The sequence below is a fragment of the Vigna unguiculata genome, chromosome 9 (assembly GCF_037176805.1).
Source record: "Vigna unguiculata cultivar grain cowpea cultivar isolate G323 ecotype 2 chromosome 9, ASM3717680v1, whole genome shotgun sequence".
Classification (NCBI taxonomy): Eukaryota; Viridiplantae; Streptophyta; class Magnoliopsida; order Fabales; family Fabaceae; genus Vigna; species Vigna unguiculata.
Genome location: NC_140800.1, coordinates 14,904,251 through 14,911,093, shown reverse-complemented (window position 1 = coordinate 14,911,093; position 6,843 = coordinate 14,904,251). Strand labels below are relative to the sequence as shown.

The 6,843-nt window shown below is 36.8% G+C and overlaps 1 long non-coding RNA gene across 2 annotated transcripts; it reads right to left on the bottom strand.

Moving 5' to 3' along the window:
* Nucleotides 1-818: 818 nt before the first annotated feature.
* On the bottom strand, nt 819-5,395 carry LOC114164142 (uncharacterized). 2 transcript variants are annotated; one of them, XR_003599496.2, is made up of 7 exons: nt 4,880-5,395; nt 4,674-4,757; nt 4,444-4,508; nt 4,151-4,297; nt 3,681-4,003; nt 3,236-3,289; nt 819-1,290 (listed from the first exon to the last, which is right to left on the bottom strand). It is a non-coding gene; the product is annotated as an uncharacterized LOC114164142 (long non-coding RNA). The 2 variants fall into 2 exon arrangements; XR_003599497.2 differs by lacking the exon at nt 4,444-4,508 and having other exon boundaries at nt 4,222-4,297; nt 4,880-5,383.
* Between the last annotated feature and the right edge of the window lie 1,448 nt (nt 5,396-6,843).

Genomic DNA, 6,843 nt, shown 5'->3' with positions numbered 1-6,843 from the left:
CTCAATTCTTAGCTATTGTGCAAGTCGCTAGTGGTTGTTTGACTGTTTCATCCCTTTGTATGATTAAAACCCATAATAATAACACAAAATATCTTTATTAGTCTCTCAGTTTTTGGAGGATATGTTTATCAATGTATTTAAAAAGTGGCTGAGCACGTCTGAACATGTATCACAGATACATGCCTTCAAAAAGTATAATTAAGACATGAGCAATGTTGGACCTACATGAAAATTTTGATTTTGAACCAGTAATATCAAGAAAAAGATAACATTTTTATCCTGAGCAAACTCGTTATAAGAAGTATATGAAGGTAAATAATTTATGACAAAAATCTTCAAATATATTTCATATTTCACCCAATGCTAACTTATAATAACCACCACATGAACCCACCTTCTTGGGAATTTATTTGATTACATGTTTTCTTGGCCGAAAATCTTTCCAAACTTTCTATCATTCCTAACAAAAAGGTTTGATTAGATAGTTAACCACTATTTAAGAAACTAGTATAAAATATCTAAACTATGGCGATTTATCATTTTAGAGTAACAGAAAACAAAGACAAAGTACATAGTAGTTATCATATATGTGGATATGATGGTAAAATATGAGATAATTGTCAAAGTTATCTCTTATATATGTATTTGCAAAATATTACACAAAAAGTAAAATATTACATAGTAGAGCACTGAGTTTGAAAATTAAAATACCGCACACTATTTCAGACTCTACTCCACAAATCCAAAATTGCTCAGTGTCTCAATACTACCACCCACAGTGCAAAGATAGTAACAAAAGGAGAAACAACTAACAAAAGGAAACAATAGCATTCCAATATATTTGTCTGCAGTAATATATAAAATCTTTCAAAACACCATTCACCATTGACAGAAAAGTGATTAATGAATAACGAGACTTCCAAGAGCATGGTGCCAATTTCACAACAAGCAGATGCAGAGGTTGCAGATTTCAATAGGGAGTTGTGACGATTTATTAAATCTCAATCCCGATGCCATTGTCCTCATCTACTACTTCCTAGAAACCACATGTTTACAGATAATAATTCTCACAATTTTTCCTAGTTTAACTACAATTCTTCTTTGATTGCTACAAGGTGTCAAATTAGTCCATGACAACAGTAATAAGAAAATATGGTAATCATCAAACATTTAGATAAATAAAAGGGGTGAGGAGAGGAAGCATCTATATTACAAGAGAATTAAGCAAACATGTCATAGTTGCTTCAGACTTGGCTTGGGCAACAATTTGCCTCCCATCAGCTACTAATCCTGCTACAACCAAAAATTGAAAAGAGATTAAGGCACATATAAAAATACAAACCTAGAAAAGAAAATGTCCATTATAACACATTATCAATCATAACTAAAAGGTATTTTTTATTATAGAACAAACGTAATAAAAAAGGAAGTTATGCCTTTTTAACAGTTAATCTGACTAGAAATTACTCAATTGTTATTAGTTATGCAATGTAGGAGTGGGCAAAAAATTTAATTTTCTTGATCAAATCCACTTTTGCTCCAATGCACTCCATTTATAATCCATTTTATTAAAAATCTAATCCATTTAAAATCCATTTAATGGATATGGATTCCAATCTAATTTACATTTTATATATCTTATGGATTGGATATCCATTTTATAAATCAAGATTTTTAAATATGGATAATCCAAAAAATCCAATCCAAATTTTCAATTTAAATTTTTAGTTGGGTTAGACTAAAGGTTGAGATGAACTATACTAAATTCAGACTTGGATGAGCCTTGCTCGACGACCTATACGAATCGGACAGGCTCGACAACCATAAGAGGTTGGGCGGGCCTAAAGATATGAACGAGATAGGCGGGCCCGACAAACCGAACGAATCGATCAGGCCCAATGACCTGATGAGCCAGGTGAGCCCGAAGACCCAAACAGGCTAGGCAGGTTCGAAGATCCGAACGGGCCAAGCGAGCTCGAAGACCCGAACAGGCCAAGCGAGCTCGATGACCCGAATGGGTCAAGCAGGCTCGAAGAACTGAACGGGTCAGGCAGGCCCAAAGACCCGAACGGGTCAGGCAAGCCCGATGACCCGAACGAGTAAGGCAGGCTCAAAGAATCGAACGGGGTAAGGCGAGCCCGAAGACCCGAACGGCTCAGGCAGACCCGAAGACCCGAAAGGGTCACGCGGACCCGAAAACCTGAACGGACTAGGCAGAACCAATGACGAAAACATGTCAGGCAGCCCAAAGACCCGAAAGAGTCAGGCAAGCCCAAAAACCCGAACAGGCGTGACAACCCGAACGAGCCCGAAGACCCGGATGGGCCGGACGACCTGGATGGACCAAACGACCTGGCGACCCGGACGGGCCCGACAACATACACGGGCCTTACGACCCGGATGGGCACGACGTCAAGAACGGGCCGAACGACCCGAATGGGCCCGACGATCCAAACAGACCTGACGACTTGGACGACCCTAACGGGCCTGGCGACCCGGACGAGCCTGACGACCTACACGGGCCTTACGACCCGGATGGCACGATGACACGAACGAGCCCTACGACCCGGACAGGCCCTACAACCCAGACGGGCTCGACATCCCGGACAGGCCCTACGACCCAGATGGGCCCGACGACTCAGACGGGCCTGATGACCTTGACGTACCTGACGACCCAGACAGGCCCCACGATTCGAACGTGCCCGACTACCCAATTGGGCCCGACTATTTGGACCGGTCCGTTCGGGTCGTCTGGCCCGTCCGAGTCGTTGGCCCCATTCGGGTCATCCGGCTCGTTCGCCTCGTCGAGCCTGTTCGTGTTTTCGGGCCCGTTCGGGTCGTTCGGGTCGTCGGGCCCGTCTGGGTTGTCCAGGTCGTCGGGTCCGTCCGGGTCGTCGATCCCATCCGAGTCGTAGGGCCTGGATTTTAAAATTGCTTTAAGAAATTCAATTTAAATTTCTTTTATTAAAAATGGATTCTGGATTTTAAACTTAATCCAAATATTTGGATTGGATTTAAATCTTGATCCAAATATTTAGATCTGGATTTTAAAAAAATCCAAACTACTTTTGCTAAAAATATGGATTTGGGTCAAAAATCTAATCTAATTATTTGGATCTAAAATGGATGTGGATTGGATCATTAAATATCCGATCCATGCCCACCCCTAATGCAATGCATATAATATGATTTGAAATAATACAGCAGGAATAAGAGACAAACTTTACGAGATTACCTTATAACCATCAAGAGTTAACTTCTAATTGCTCAATGTAGTAGTCATTAAATCCTGCCCATTTTTAGAGTTATATTCAAGAAACATATATTAGCATAAAGGAAAGAATTTAGTTAACAAAAATACATTGGCTCCGAGTTTGATACCGTCCTACACTGTAGGGTTGGCACCGTCAATTTAGTTAACAAAAAGTTGGCATAGCTTAAACACAATTAAAGAAAATGTTAATGAATTTTCCCCACTTTGGAATCCAATTTAAAAATGATAATTGATAAGTAGAAGTTATAAGCTAATTATAGCATACCAAAATTAATTTTAGTTTATGGATAATTTTTCTTTCTTCTTTTCTCTGTACTTAGAGAAGTTTTCATGAGAGAACCTGATCATTCTTTCAGAACTTAAGTGATGAGTTTCCTGTTTCAATTTAGACAGAAGAAAGTTGTACCTTTCTAGTTGCGCGATCAACTTCACCGGGTAAACGAAGCCAGGCCGAATATAGCAAAGATTCATAAACTATAACATTGGGTGAGTGAATATCAAATTGTTCTGAGATTCTTGCAAATGTTTCTTGCCTCTTTATGTATCCAGATATTGTGATGTTCCCTTCAATATATCCACCAGTTTTCCTTCCAGCTAGAACATCCATCAAGTAGTCTTACCAGCACCACTTACACCCATCAGAGCTGTTAGTACTCCTGGCCTAAAGACACCACTAACAACCTTCAAAAGTTCTAGACGTTCTTCAAAAACTCCTTGTTGTTTCATTTCCTACAATAATACAACAGTTCTAATTATTTTTCCACAAATATCAGACAAAATTTAGTGCTATAGCAATTTCCTTGTCAACTTGGAGCAAAAAAAGTTGAAGTAGGCTCTAAAATATAAATGGGAAGATTTCACTTGAAAATTAAGTACCCGTGGCATGTTTATAGAATACTTGATCTCATCAAAAGTGAGGGATAAAGGTTGAAAAGGAAGAACCATACCCCTCCTTCCACTTCTGTTAGTCTTGTCATCACTAACTCTTTTGGATTTAGGCATGACTCACTTGACCCAAGGCACCTACAAAATAAATAATACACCACTTACAAAATTCAAAATAATTCGTATGGTTATCTCACACATTTCTAACATAGATTATGTATATACATCATGATTAATTTTGACCAGCTTTTTTTTTTTTCCAGGAAAATCACTCCTTCACCTACCTTTCTTTTATCAAGCACACTATTTCCCACTCTATGGAATGCCTACCATGACATTGTTTCCAGCTCTATTGAATCATCAAGAAGCACTATATTAATTTTAACTATGAATCTAGAAAAAAAAAATCTTACTAGGTTTGTGCTACCAGAAACAAAAAATTGATGAAGAAGAAATTTTATCCAATTCGTGCATAGATTCAAACTAGAAGAACAACATAGCGATATCACCATACCTCTAAAACTGCATTTGCAAACCAAAACCACTGAACTTTTGATTAATAGTAATGAGTCCCAATATTAGGTATCTGTGGTTGCATCTGTAACCTCAAGAAGCAACAACTAGTGATGCTTAAAGTAACATGATATTAATCTATAAATAGTCCATTAAAGAAGGGAAACAAGATTTTGGTTCCAAACTTGGCTAAGAAAAAAAATATACCTTGATGATTGGGTTTTTCTGCTTGAGGAATTTTCCAGCACCTGTTATTAATCCTCCAGTTCCTATCCCTGTAACCAAAGCATCGATTTTCTCTCTTGAGTCTCTGCAGATCTCATGGCCCGTGGAAACATAACATAAATTATGGAAATCGAAAGAGTTAGGCAAAGAACTGAGTTAGGGCATGAGAAAGAAAGAAACTGAAATCAATTCAAAAATCGAGGGCAGCGACGCACAACCAAAATGAGAACTTCAAAATGGGACTGAGACGAAATTAGAGAGATAAAATCGAAAGAGAAATATCGTCACACGTAAGAAGAGGGAGAACGGTGGAAGGCACACAGAGAAGAGCGAAAGCTTCTTCATCTTCGTCGTAGGTACACCATGAGAAAGAGAGAAAAGTTGAATATTCAAACTGAAAATTTTAAAAGTTATGAAAAGGAAGAAATGAAAAAAAAGGTGAAACCTAAATTTCACTGGGGTTCATTTCGAAACCCCTGACACTTAACAGAGGTTTCTAAAACCTCTGATATTCATTTTCTTAAAGGAGGTTATTACAACCTTAACTAATAAACCCCATTAGAATTATAAATTTTTGTAGTGACACCATATATTTCAAACAAAAAATGTTTAGAAAAGTTCTGTATTTCAAAATTCAATTAGAGAAATTATCAGATTTTTAATTAAAAACAAAATTAAAACTAATAGATAAATATATCTAATATATATATATTTTGAGATCCATTAATAATATTAAACATATTCCAAAATCTGATAATTTCTTTAATCATATTTAAAAATGTGATAATTTTATTAATCGAATTTTAAAATCTAATACCACCTCGAATTTTGAAATCGAATATTTGTATACTGAGGAGGTATTAGTACAAAAATCAATAGGTATTTTAAGTATTTTAAAAAGGTTTGGGTACAGAAGAAAAGTTAGACTACATGAAGAATCCCTGTAGAAAAATACTGAGCTTCCGACCCAACAATCTCATGGGTTGATCCAATTCAAGTGACCGAAAAGAAGGGACAAAGTTTTTGGTCAATTTTTGCCTTATGTGACATTATTACTATTAGTATTATTAATATTATTAGTAGTAAAGTTATTACTCTTATTTGTAATATATAATATTATTACTATCATATATTTTTTTAGTAGTTACGTCTCAATTTTTATTAGATCATGATAAATTATTTTTGTAACTTAAAAAAATAGATATATTGATAAATATATGATTAGTTTAAAATTTCACTCCAACATTTCATTATTGATGTTTATACCCATTCAAATTTGAAGAATTTGTCGACCATTATTGAAATATGTTAATCTTTGACAAAAACAAACAAATTAAAGATATTTTACTTGATTGATTGTCTAATTCATTTTATTTAACTCTTAATGTTTCATTTTCTACAACGAAGATTCTCTATAAGGCCCAGTTTTCTGCCATAATATTTTAAGGGCTGCCTTTGATCGAATGGGCCTAAGGGCTGGCCCAAAAAGGCAAAATCAGACCTAATGAGCCCTAACCCTAACGCTTTGCTCACTTTCGTAAAAACAGAACTCTCACACCCTTGAGCTATTGTCGTCTTCCTCTGGTAGGGTTTCCTCCCAACCTAGATCCAGTGAGCTTAGTTTCGCCTTCTAGCCCGTGTAAGTGTTCTACACCTCATACCTCGTTCTTCCGCTCGTATCTTCGTAGTTCTAGTTAGGGCTTTGTCGTAGACTTACGTCAATACTCACTCCACTATTCTTTTCCAGCTTGGTAAATCTGTCCCTGGAGCTTCTGTGTTCTGCTGTTGGAGTTGAACCCTTCTCTTAGCCTTTTTCTAGGTAAAGGAAGCTAGGCCTTATTGTTGTAATTCGATTTTCTGTCGGTTCTATTATTGTGCTGCGATTTTATGGTTGGTGTGTCACTATGAGAGCATGAAATGTCTTGGTATGTTGTATGGAATTGTGG